Raw genomic sequence first — 13339 nt, 5'->3', positions numbered from 1 at the left:
TAAAATGAACAGGAAACTGAAAGATGAATATTGAGTCTAGTACTACAGTACATGCAAATGTTGTGTTTAGGCGGAGCTATGTAGAATGTCGGGGGCTAACCCCTCGACCTTAGATAAAATTGTGAAGCTATGTTTAGGATTGTTTACATTATATTTGTCCCCGCCCTCCCAAACATCGATTGGTTCTGCACCCTCCTCCTCCCTGGGAGAATATCATGTGACCCCACACCTTAGATGCTATATGCTGATACGAGTTGCTTGGAGCTTATAGATACGAGATATAGCAGCTCACATGATGTCTTAATATTTTTTACAGGAAACCTTAATGAGTTTGAGAATTGCACACAATTTGTACAAAAACTACTCAGATGCCCTTGGATCCCATATCCAATGACCTCGAAGCTCGTATCACCGTAGCATCTAAGATGAAGGAGGACATCATATTCTCCTTTATGTAAGAATATCATGGGCTACTACACCTTAGATGCTTTGGCGATACAAGCTCTTCGAAGCCGTTGGATTTGTGACGCAACAAGTCCTCGGTGGTTCGAATGTTTTTTTCGCAAAAAACCCCCAAAGAGTTCGGCCACTACTTACAAGCACAAAGACTGCTCAGATGCCATTGGATGTCAAATCAAATGACCTCAAAGCTCATATCACCGTAGCATCCAAGCTGCGAGAGCACCTGATGTTTTCTCGCACGGGAGAATATGAGGTGCTCCCGCACCGTAGATTCTATGGTGATACGAATTCACGGAGATCTAACGGCTCACAATAGGAGGTTTGAATGTTTTTTCAATATACGCCTAAGAGAGTTTGGGAATTGCGCAGAAAGTACAAGTACTGCGCATGTGGCATCTGATCATAGATCATATGACCTAGATGCTCGTATCACCGTAGCGGCTAATTAAGCTACGGGGAGCACCTAATATGAAAAATGTGGAGCCGTTGGATCCAACATCCAGCGCCACACACGAGGCCTGAATGTTTTATTTGCAAAAAAACCCTTGGAGAGTTTGGAAATTGCGCATAATTACAAAGACTACTCCCAAGCCATTGGATCTCAGTTCCAACGATGTAAAAACTCGTATCACCATAGCATCTAAGCTGCGGGGTGGATGTGATATTCTATGCCGCTGTCATTTTTGTTCGTAAACTTGCAAAATACGTGTAACTCATGCCGTTACTTGTCTAACCGTGCAAAGTGTTTGTTCAAAAAAACCATCCTACACGGAAATATCGGAACAACACACGGGGGTCCCACTTGTCATTGATCAAATTTGGACCTAAAACTAACAAATCTGAAAGACGAGATTCGAACTGGCAACCCAGACTACAAAGCATAAGTCAATAGCCTGAAACAACAACGGTTGTTGGCTTTGTCCCATAACTTTATTTATACAGTATTACGTTGAGTAGAGTAGAGGGAGTGGCTCGTCAACACGTGCATGACCGTTGACTCACTTACTGGTGGGTCCCAGGTCTGCGATCTCTCTCTCCTCTCCTTTAGACGCACGGGCACACACGAAGAGCGTTGCTAGCTTGCCGTGGTGTTATTATAACTAAAAAAATCTTGGAAAATAGAAGAATCGCCTAGAACAAGAGACGTTGTGGCTGGTCGAGACGGAGCTAACCACACCTATCCTCCGTGCCACGTTAGCATGATGAATGAGTGTGGCTAGTGGGGTGTTTTCGACCGACTGGCTGGGTCCTGACGTCGAACCATAGGTACTACGTCTAATACCGTATATTTTTAAACGCACATTTTTCCTCCTTGCCGGGAGGTGGCACACCCTGCCACGCGGTTTCGGGGTCCTCCCGGGTGGTGCACGCATATATTCTTCCTTGCCGAGACATGGGACGCCCTACCGTGTGTTTTCTGGGTCCTCCAGCCGAAGCCGAAGCAAGTAAATGAGTCGCCAAATCACGAAAGACCACCTTTCCCGCCGAGTACATCAGTGAAGCACGGTGGCTAGCTAGTTGGGCTAGTGCGACCGATTAGCTAGGCCACCGCCACATTTGTTTTTTTGCCCCTTTTTTATCTCCTTGCCGGCATGTAAATTTAAGTATCCACCGCGGCGTTGCTCTAGTGTTTGGGTGCGGCAGGATTTTTTATTTTTTGATTGACGGGAGCAGGCGCGACAGCAATTTAGTCACAATGATGTGAAAAGTTGTCGACTGCTGTTTTCCCATGGTGAAAACCAAAAGATTCACCCCGCTCCTCGGCTGGCTCCCTCCGCCTTCCTGTAGATTGCATTGCCTTTTAGCCATTTCACCCCTTTTGCTTCCTCTCCCCATTGCTTCTACCTGGTGCCATAGCGGTGCAGCAGATCACAGAGTTTGAGATGAGGCGCCTGACACAGGAGCTCCAGGCCAAGGATGCGGAGCTCAGGGCCAAGGACGTGGAGATCCGTGAGCTCAAGGACGAGAGGAGTGCCATGCTCCTCCGTTATGTGCTGGAGTTCACGGAGCTTCAAAAGCGGCAGACGTCCACCACAAAGATGCTCGAGGTGTCGGCGGCATTGCTGCAGAAAGCGGGAGATACGGTAGGCCGTCAGGGGAGCCGGCTGGAGCGCGAGCGGGCCGATCATGACGAGGTCCAGGATCGCCGCGACCACTTGGTGGAACAAGTTGCCACACACGTATTGCGTCTGCGCGATGCCTACCGTCGTGCCAGCGCGACCATGCCGGCCATCGGGCTAAACCCGTTCGACCACCCCATCGACTTCCACGAGCTGCGGCTTCCTGACCTGGTCTCCTTCTTCACCTATATCTTCGAGGAGCTGAGCCGTCTCCGCGCGATGGTGGGGGCGGAGCTGGACAAGGAGGGGTTGCGGGCTGCCGTCGCCGTTGCTGGGCGAATCCTCTCACGGCTCCGTCACCGGAATCCATTCGTGCCATTGGACGCCGTCTTTGACGAGCGGGCTCCCGTCGACCGGGAGCGGGCTCTGCGGGCGGTTGCACCCTGCATCACCAACGTCGTGTGCCTCGAGAAGCATAGGGGCTTCGGTGGTGTTTAGGCGTCCTCTGCATGGGCATGTCCATGTCTCAGTGCAACATGACCGTTGGAACAAACTCAGACGGTGCAGATCGGTCACTGTAGCACAAAGCATGTGCGTGTGTTTGGTTGCATTCTCATCTCAATATAGTTGTTCCCTCTTCGTGTATTTGTGTTAACCTACTAGTGTGGACTCATGCATTCTGCCAAACACCCAAAAGTGATTCAAGAAGGGAACTTTTGCTCCCATCCCGTGCACCCTTCATACACCCTGCCTAACACTGATTCGTGCCTCATATGGTTCATGTTTCGTGGAGTATTGTAGCGCCGTACTCTCTGTGCGCTGTAGACTAGTTCTGTTAACATTGATCTCACCGTTCATTCTCGACCGGACAGTCGAAAAAGGGGGTCTATGTTACATTACTGTTCATATTGTTGACATGCGCACAACATCATTTGTTATCGTCATATCTTACTACACTAGCAACAAGATTATGTAGTACTAACGTACGAACCACTGCACATGCCTAGTAGTAGGAGCACTGTGTATGTTCAAGTGGCTGCCGTGTTTTGTACTCCTCCGTCGTAAGAGTGGAAACGCTTGCTGAAATCATTTTTTCTTCTTCAGAAAAACAGTGGACACGCTGTACCGTGCGGATCCTCCACGATGGTCGTCGGGAACCTTGCTACTCACTTTCACCGACGTGTGGGAAAACCAACATCGGGGTCCACTAGCCATGCACTAAATTACTCCGTAGTAGAGTTCCCAACTGCATGGTAGACTACCACGATCGAAGGGCCGCAGTAATGCCCAATGAGCCGCCAAATCACAAAACCCCCTCCTTTCCAGCAGTAAGTTGGATGGATGAAGCAACCATCATTTCACTCTTCTCTCCCAGCTTCCTCTCTTGAAGAAAAACCCCACTCGCTTCTCCCTCATCTTGTTCCTCATTTCTTCAAGAAAACCCCGACCTGCTTCTGCCATTGTTCTTCTCTCCCAAAGAAGGAAAGGTGAGCACATGAATGGTGTTGATTCTGGCCAAGGCCCGGTCTTGCAACCCCGAGACTGATCCTATAACTCCCTCTCTGTTCTTCTTTTGGGTTTGTGATTATGGTTTCTTTTATTTTATTTCTATTTGATAGTTTCTTGATGGACGCTAGAGCACCGGCCGAAGTGATGTCTATGGCTCTGGCCAAAACCGTCGAGGCTCATGGTACAAAGAAGCACAAGCACCCCGCCGAGACTACTGCAGACAAGCTCAAAGCCATCGCCTTGTCCAGGCCCCCCTCTCCGGGATCCCTCATTAAGCAAGTCCAGGTAATATATCTTCTTGATGATCTTTTTCTCAATCTTGATTGTGTTTTTCCATCTAACACGCAGTACTAGTACTGGTAGTACAACTTTTTGGGTGATCTTGCATGTGATTTTTGTGTGCCAAATGACGGTTCTAAATTCCTCTTTTGACCAAAGCATGCGAGAGGTTGACACTGATTTCTTATAGTTTACTTTCAACTACTTTATGAACATCAGTGCTACCTTTGAAGAGAGTATATTAGCCTCAGTAACTTGTGTTATGGATATTGCAAGTAATCCCTCTGCTCGCATGCCTTTGAAGACATGTTCTAGTGTCTTTGTTCACTCATTTATGTGCGTATATGTAGTCTTATATGGAGTAAAATATCGAAATCATCTTATATTTCTGAATGGAGGTAGTAATAAAATATTTGGTTTCTGTTTGAATTAGAACCAGGTCCGCGGTGGGGATGAAGTTCTCAAAGTCGTGCCGTGTGAACTGGAAGACCTGAGGATGAGTTCTACTGCTAAACTATCCAGTTGCTGTGTCCTTGTCGCCACGTGTCTTGAACTACTGTTTTCCTGTAGCATTGTTGTCAGGCATATTCTCGAGGCTGTACTTGACCACAACAATTTCCGAGCTGTGCCTTCGATTGCGAAGGGTGTGGTTCTTTTAAAGCATCCCGACAAATCTGATGCGACCTATCTTCATCGTCATGTTTATGAGTGGAAAGACCACTCTGTTAGGTTCTCCAAGGTTTACGAGATGGTGATGGTGCAGGTAGACATCTCTCACAAAGTCCACGGCCTAGTCAATTATGCGGGGTTCATCCGGTAGGTCGGGGGCAAGAAATAGTCTGCAGAGTTTAATTAGTGCAACTTTGCTGTCTGTAGTAAGTACTATTGTTCAGTACTTGATTTGTGTTTGTGAACCCTGTATTGTTTAGTACTACCGCTTTTGGTGTGTGGTGAGTCCTGAGAATAGTCTATGTTAATCTCTGTCCATTCAATTCAGTCTATGTTTTGAAGTATCCAGATCATCTTTTTTGTGAGGACGGTTTATCAATTACGGTTACACTCCAATATCTGTATGCATTGCAGGGTTTATCGCACCCACCAGGATTTCCAGTCCCATGGATGTTCGGTCCATACGATTTGTCACGACCTTTGGACTGTCCTGCTTGTGAGAGTAGGCGGGGGCCCTGCATGCCACACGTAGTTGGACGATCAATCTTCTGTTTAGTACTTCAACATAGTGATTTCCTGGTAAGGATTCACTCGTTTCACATCAAGTAAATCTTATTAATTTACTATCTAAATCTTATTGATTTAATGTCATGTTCTCTTTCTTTTGCTGCAATTTTACGATGCAGGTTTTGCCATTTGACATTCATCACAGAATAAACTGTTTGGTTTGCTCTACGATGGCTATTTTTGCAGGTTTCACTTCTTATGTCGTGTCAGTAATGAAGGCACTGTCCATCACTTATATTACTGGAAAAAATTGGATCAGTCTGTTGTCTGAGTACAAGCTGAATCCCTATGATGAACTGCAGTTTGGTTTAATAAATACACCATAAGTAGTCCTTCTCGCGTTTAAAAGAAATGAAGAAAAAGACTGGATCACGGTCACGGAGCCTAGTCAAGTTAGAAAGCTGATCATAGCAGACCAGACACGATCGCTGCTGTCTCGCACATCGGTACCACCTTCAGCAACGGATCGGGCACCGGCAGTTGCTCTAGCACTGACAATGGCAGCAGCTCAGTCTGATCCAGCTGAGGATTGGGCACCGACCGTGTCAGTGGATCAGGCTGATCTACCGGAGGATCGGGCATCGACACCGGCACCAGCTCTACAAGGAGCACCATCTCCGGCAGCAGCGGCGGCACTACCAGTCGCACCGGCACGGGCACCAGCAATGGCTTCGGCACCTTCACAAACACTTGCACTTGCATCTACTTCGTCCCGTGCAGCAGCAACGGAACTAGCAGTTGCACCGGCAACAGACTGGGCTGCAGTTCCCACTTCATATACCAAAGTCCTTACAAAAACCGACATGTCTACCTTCTTGGTAAGCATTGGCCGCCCAAGTGCTTCGTTCTTTTTTGTTTCCATGTTGTTTCACATGATTCACTATGTTGATCTAACTGTTTGTGTATGTCTTCTTGTTTGCAAACAGAGAATTCCTAGAGCAACGAGGGAGTCATTCAACAATCCGGGCGATCGTGGCCAAGTTTCTCTTACCATGCGCAACCTTGGTGTGAATGAACCTGCTCAATATACCGTAAGTACCAAGGATGGTCGCATGATGATTGATGCTAAAGGATGGTCAAGGTTCAAATCTAAATCATATCTTATGGTAGGGGATGATGTCAAAATCGAACTTTCGTCGGCAAGGAGAGCTTGTCCAAATCAACTTTGAAATTCTTCAGTAGCAGCACGCAACTGCCGAACTGATCTATCGTCCAAGAGATTTTGATGTAATAATCTGGCATGGTGCAACAAGTGTCCCGTGTGTATAAGTAGTACGACAATATTGTCTATTACATGGTCTATCGTTGATAGAATTGCAACTCTGATTGCTGGTTATGAACCGTCCTTCGATTACATTCTAACAGATGCCGTGCTTTATTCAATTTTCGTGTATTCGCCCTGCGACAGCATCTAAAACCAGCACCGTACCGATCGCTTGCAATATGAAAAGCGCTGAAGTAGAACACATGGGCCCCCAAACATGCAGGCCCACCGGCCTGTGGCCCAAAGTCCAGAACCGTGAGCCTGTCCGAGTATTATATTCTCAGCTGAACCCCCATAATGCCCGTGCGTTGCACGTAACATCAAGATGCATTTGTGTGAGTATTTTATCTTGTGAGAGAAAAGGATGAACGAGGGAAGGCCTTATTTGCAAATGTGGAGAGGTGTGTGGGTACCTTTTTGCAAAATTGCCATAGTTTCCTTCCTATCCGTCAGATATAAATCGGACGGCCTATATTGCAGGATGGTAGGCACACCATCATCACCAACTCGTCTATACTGTGTTAAAAAAAACTCTATTTTTTATAATATTATATATGTTTTATATTTTACCCTTGATTTTTCTTATGTATAAAGTTGTGATATAAAAGATTTTTATATTTCTTTACAGAGGGAGTATCTCTGTCAAAAATATATTTATGTGTAACTAGTTACTCATGTCTTTCTACTTCCTTTCGTTGATATGTGGGGCATCCGGCAACAGGGTCCACGTGCCATATGCACCAAATTAGAGTGCACAACTGCACAGTAGACACACCCCGGTCGTAGCGTCGCAGTAATGCCCAATGAGCCGTCAAATCACAAAAACCCACACCTTTCCAGCTTTAGCAGTAAGCTGGACGGACAAAGCGGCAACATTTCACTGGGCCTGAATCACCTTCTCCCTCGTCTGCTTGTTCAGAGAAAACCCCCGCTCGGCGATTGCATAGGGTTTTCTCATGGAGAACCTGGTACAAATTCTTCATACATCCCCGATAAATCCAAGTCCGTTGGTTGCAGGTAATCCTAGGATGGCAGCCGCCACTGTTGATGCATTCTTCTTCCTACTGAATCTAGTGAGTTTCATTTGTAGTGCCCAAAGTGCGAGGACCCTACAGGTTTCCGCGCCCTCGGCGAGACGCCACACTTGTTCCTTCTCATCCTAACACATGATTTTAAAACGAGCACAGTATGTTCCTAGAATCCTCTTTTCTATCCGCGAGGGTGGGGTTTTTTGAACATGCTGTCGACTAATTTGGAAATTTGGATTGCTATATTTGGATTAAAGGTACTAGTACCATGGTCAACACTGACATGAAGGAGGAAATTATTTCTAGATTTGGATAGGGAATACATTGTGTTCTCATATTATTTTTCCTGCAGTGCATACCTTGCTCTGCCAGAACACATGTACTCAAGATGCTCGGCCTTGCCATAACTGAATACACCAGTTTAATGGTCACAGTGAAGACAATCCATGGATATAAGTTCCGAGATGGGTTCATGAATCAAGAAGATCGCTGCTTTTTTTATGGCCAAACTTGGATAAACTTTCTCAAGTGTTACAGACTGAAAGTTGACACACGAATCTACACTACTATTAAACAAGAGAACATGTTCACAGGGCGAACGAAAACTCTGCCGTTCCCACGCCCGCACGAGGGAAACAATCGCGCCCTTGATTCCGCTGGCAGCTCCCTAATTTTCAGGCCAATTCCAACTGAATCGTGCCTCCCCGATCCTTCTTTCTCTCCCCAGATCGAGGAAAACAGCGCCGCCTCCTCCCTTCTCCCACAATGACGCAACCCCCAATCCTCAGCCGAACTGCCCCGCGACAACCTCCCGGGCACTCTCCCCGCGACAACCTCCAGAGCGGCCCGGAGCGGCGTGCACTGGAAGCCGGAGCCGGTAAGGAGTGCGGCCACCGCCGGGAGACAAGGGGAGGCGTGGTCGAGCTCTTTTGGGTCGGCCATGGAGGCCGCGCGCAAGCCCGCGGCGCGGCGGCGCCCGCTCCCCCTCGCCTCTCCGGCCGCACCGGTCTCCTCCCAAAGGACGAAGTGGGCGCATGTGTGGCGGCCGCCGGCGAACGAGGCCACGCGCGAGCCCGCGGCGCGGCGGCGCGGATCCCTCTTCCCCCTGCCGGTTTGAAATCCGCACCGTCGCCGGCAAGGTAACTGCTCTCCTCCGGTTAGGCCCTGGCCTGGGCATGTGCAGCCGGTGCGAGCAATCACCGAGCCATCAGTGATTTGTTGATCCCTATGATTCACTCTCTAATTTGCATTGGTCAGTAAAAGATCCTCCTCTATAAGCGGAGCAGGTTGCTTTGCTTTGTATCCGATCTAATTTGTGCTTTACTTCTTTTTGGGCTGTACTGATTCTCCATATGCTCCACTTGAGAGAGCAAGAGAAGGTTACTCTACTCCATTATCTACTAATTCCGGCAATCAAGGTCAATACATGTTACATCAATCAGGGTCAGTAATCAGTACTACTAATTTCAGAGAAGACCTGTATAGCAGTACTACTCCATCGGCAACCGTTCGGTGCTAGATTTCTTTCACGCCTATGTGGTGTTGTGCCATGGTCGCTCTCCCTCCTCCAGGTTTGATTTTTCAAGTTTCATGCCTTTGTGTTTTAAGATGTCATCCCAAAAGTATTTGTAACATGAAAAACCAAAGAAAGAGAAGATTAACACGTGAGTTTATAAATTCTCAAAAGGAAGTCATTGAAGAAAATTTAGGACAAATATAGGCACTTGAACCGGCAAAGGGCCTCACTTTGTTATCTTGCACAGGGACTCAGCCAAGTCCGGCCTGGCCATGCCTCCGTCCTCCCGCCTTGCCGGTTGCGTGTGTGTGCTGTATGTGCTTGACGCTGCATGCTTGTTGGCTTGTCACTGGGTGCTTGTCGCTGCTGGCCTGCTGCAGCTGCTGCTGCTTTGCTGTATATATTTGTATAATGCTTGCATCTTGTATGCAGCTATGCTTTGTTTTATACTGACATTGTTGTTGTTGCTGCTGACCTGTTGATGTTGTTGCTTACTGCTGCTGTCCTCCTGATGTTGTTGCTGTGCTGGCCAAGGAGTGAGTCCAGAGATACACAACATTCAATTATGAGGATCTAGGAAATTAATGGTCATTCAGTCATTGATGATATAAAAAGAGGCATGAAGGCAACGAAAGGGGCAGTATTTTGATCTCATGTCATCTCGCACATAGATTATTTGTTCTTCTTTACGTACCATTTTATTAATTATTTATATATACCCACCATACCGCCGTATTATTGTTTCTTGAAATTACCGTATCCCCATTTCCTTATCGCCGTATCCGTAACGCCGGTGCTTCATAGCTATGAAGCATGAGTCTACAATGATCTATTTTCATGTTCTATCAAGAAGTTCTGTTTGCAATTTTCTTATATAAGTTTCATTTATGACAATAATGATCGATCCATGTTCATAGCTATGTACGTGTTTCACTGGTATTACCATTGTTCATAGTGTAAGCATATTAAACAGTTATATGCTTATTGCACTACAAAGTGTAAACTATTTATTATGTTCCATCATTTGACAGAGCAATGCTAAAGTTCTAAAGTATCAAGTGATTGAATACACTGAAAATGATTACATATGCAAGCTTTGCAAAGTAGAGAACCTCTTTTTTAGCCTCCACCAATTTATTGTTGTCCTTGTGTTGCTTGGATAAAATGAAATGCATACTATACTTGCCCTAAATGCTGTGTTTGGGAGATCGAGCATGGCTTACGTATGCCTTTGCCACAAAATTCTGTTCTTGGGGCTAAAGATCTGCCAAGGGCCATGCTTAGCGATCATATAGAAGAACAACTCTTTAAACGGCTCAATGAAGAGAGACACGAACGGGCTATTCATGATGGGAAAAGTTTTGATGAGGTTAGTGCTGCCTCATCAATTTACAGAATCTTACGTTTATGGATCCTATGTTTTCTTTTTCTTGTTTATATCTTGGTTTCCTTTCCTGAATATGAAATATGTGGTTTGTGTACTTCTTACAAACAGAGATGTGTTGCTCCTTCTGCATACTTTTATTCCTTTTTTTTCAGAATTTGACTGTATTTAAGTGTTTTTTTGCTAGATCCTTGTTTCATGCACGTGCACTTTTTTTGGGGAATCGGGAGCTTTTCCGGACTGAATAAGTAGAGTTATAGTCAAGCTGAAGGCTGAAAACGAAGCCATAATTCATATTTATCCAAGCACACCTTTGCCGCTCAGGCGAATCGTTTTTTGCACACAGGTGAGCAGCAACATTAGCTGGTCTGTGCACAAGCCTAAATTGAAAACTAGAATAAACTCTACTTAGTTGGTTCACTTCCTTCAGGATGGGGGCAATCACTGATCTGTCTTGAGCATCACTGGACCAAAATATATGTACCACCTGGCAACAGATTGCTGGTACAAATATATGTACATACATTTGGGTGTATAGCTGGTTGATGTATTGTTTTAATGAGGGTTTGGTTTACGAGTGTGTGCAGTCTGTATAAGACTAGGAGTATTGGATGGTTTTGAGTCGGCACTCGGTAGTATGTATTTTGAATGAAGTTTGTGGTATGTATAGGGGTGATAGATTGGATAGGAACTTCTGCTCTAATTACTATGGTTGTGGTGAAATCATGTTTTGCTTGAATTATACTCCCTCCGTTCCTAAATATAAGTCTTTCTAGGGATTCCAAGAAGGGACTACATATGGAGCAAAATGAGTGAATTTACACTCTAAAACATGTCTACATACATCCGTATGTAGTTTATAGTAGAATCTCTAAAAAGACTTATATTTAGGAACGGAGGGAGTATATTTGGAACTGATCTTAATTTACTAGATAAATCAATTCCGAAATCCAATAAACTTCTATAATTTCTATAATTTCCAAGAATAGGAGTATTGCTGGTTAATCAATTGATTTACATTAATATCTTAAAAGGGGACCGCACGCATGTCCTGATGCTAAATCTTTTTAGAAAGGAAGGGTTTATGTAATTTTGGTAGGATAAAAAATGTAACCTTAGTATTACCTAGAGCTAGGATATTTGAGTAGATTATTTTAATTTTTGTGCTCATATGTGAGATCATGATAAAATTTGGAATATCATGTTGCTATAACGGAATCAGTCGGGATCGTGAAGTCTGCACCAGAATGTTGACCACCCTTTTTTGTTTTTTAAGTTAAGGAATTTACAACAAGTCTCTTGCAAAAATAACTGTCCTATCCCTTTCTACAATCTCTCTATATCTTTGTTAGATAAGGTAAGTATTGCATAATAGTTCGGTTTTCCGTGATTTTTTTCATTCCTCTGTGTAATAGCCTAATATGGGTTCACAATCAATAACATGCTCACCATCGAGAGTAACGATCAGTCGATATGTACTCCTAATTCTCTCTCTTATAAACGTGAAGTCCAAATGCCTACTGGCTGCTTTCAGGTGACTGGAATTTTGAGCCTTCAGCTTGTCGATATGTGCTTGAGAAGTAGGTAAGATGGAGCTAAGGCTGAGATGGAGGCGACACTGCCTGCCACAACGATTCCAAGATGCTGAGCTAGGACCTGGACGGAGGCGGGGACGACACTACTTGTGGTGGCGTCTCCAAGATGAAGATCTAGGACCTGGATGGAGGCAGGGACGACGCAACTTGTCCCAGCGTCGTCAGCGGAGGACATGCAGCGGGTTGTGGGGTTTGGGTGGAGGTGGGTTAGAGGGATGACCGGTGGCAGCAATGGCAACTCGGGCAGACCAGGGCGGCGAGGCTGCAGTGCGGGCGTTCGTGTGCCAGGAAGAAGGTTACAGTCCGTTGGATGCATAATATGGGAGGGCGGAGGGAAAACTGACTGAAGAAAAAAATCTTTTCGAGCCTGAAATAGTCGCTCTCAATTGTAACCATAGAAGCTTGGCACGTTTTGAAGAACCAGAGTTGCCTGTGTGTTCTAGAGTTTTTTCTTTAAACTTTAAGTCCTTTGTTTGCTCTATCTTGAAGACCTTTGTTCTACACGTCTTACTATGGGTTTTGAAGAAATAGAGTTGTGTGATCTGACATGGTGAAAGAGAAGGTGCTCGTGATGAGATAGAATTGCACTATCTGTCTTTTATCGGGGTCCATAGAGCTAAATCCAAGCCATATATATCTCAGTAGCAATTCAGGTTCAAATACAACACCTTCTCTTCTATCTGTAATTAGCAACGTGGATTAACTATGTGTATTGTTACATTGTCTGAATCATCGCATTGTTATGACTAACTTTCTCAACACGTGCATTGCACGTGCACATCTACTAGTGTTGATGGAAATAGCAGAACCTGGTCTCATCTTCACTGCGATCTTCCACCCGATGTCGTTCCAATTGTTCATCCATGTTAGTTTTGTATCTGGTTCTTGCTTGTTGCCTCGATTACTTCTTAATCCACCTATTCTGCCTAACTAATCACAATTTGACTTTAGAAGTAGCAACGAATCTCTCACGAAGATGCTACTTCTAACTAATATTTTCTTATAA

At 45.3% G+C, this 13339-nt stretch overlaps 1 long non-coding RNA gene across 1 annotated transcript; it reads left to right on the top strand.

Moving 5' to 3' along the window:
* Positions 1–8475: 8475 nt before the first annotated feature.
* Positions 8476–12921, top strand: LOC141041675 (uncharacterized). The gene is made up of 3 exons (XR_012202637.1): positions 8476–10723; positions 10926–11084; positions 12273–12921. It is a non-coding gene; the product is annotated as an uncharacterized lncRNA (long non-coding RNA).
* Positions 12922–13339: the final 418 nt, after the last annotated feature.

This window comes from Aegilops tauschii, chromosome 2 (genome assembly GCF_002575655.3).
Source record: "Aegilops tauschii subsp. strangulata cultivar AL8/78 chromosome 2, Aet v6.0, whole genome shotgun sequence".
Classification (NCBI taxonomy): Eukaryota; Viridiplantae; Streptophyta; class Magnoliopsida; order Poales; family Poaceae; genus Aegilops; species Aegilops tauschii.
This window is presented reverse-complemented; position numbering and strand designations above follow the sequence as displayed.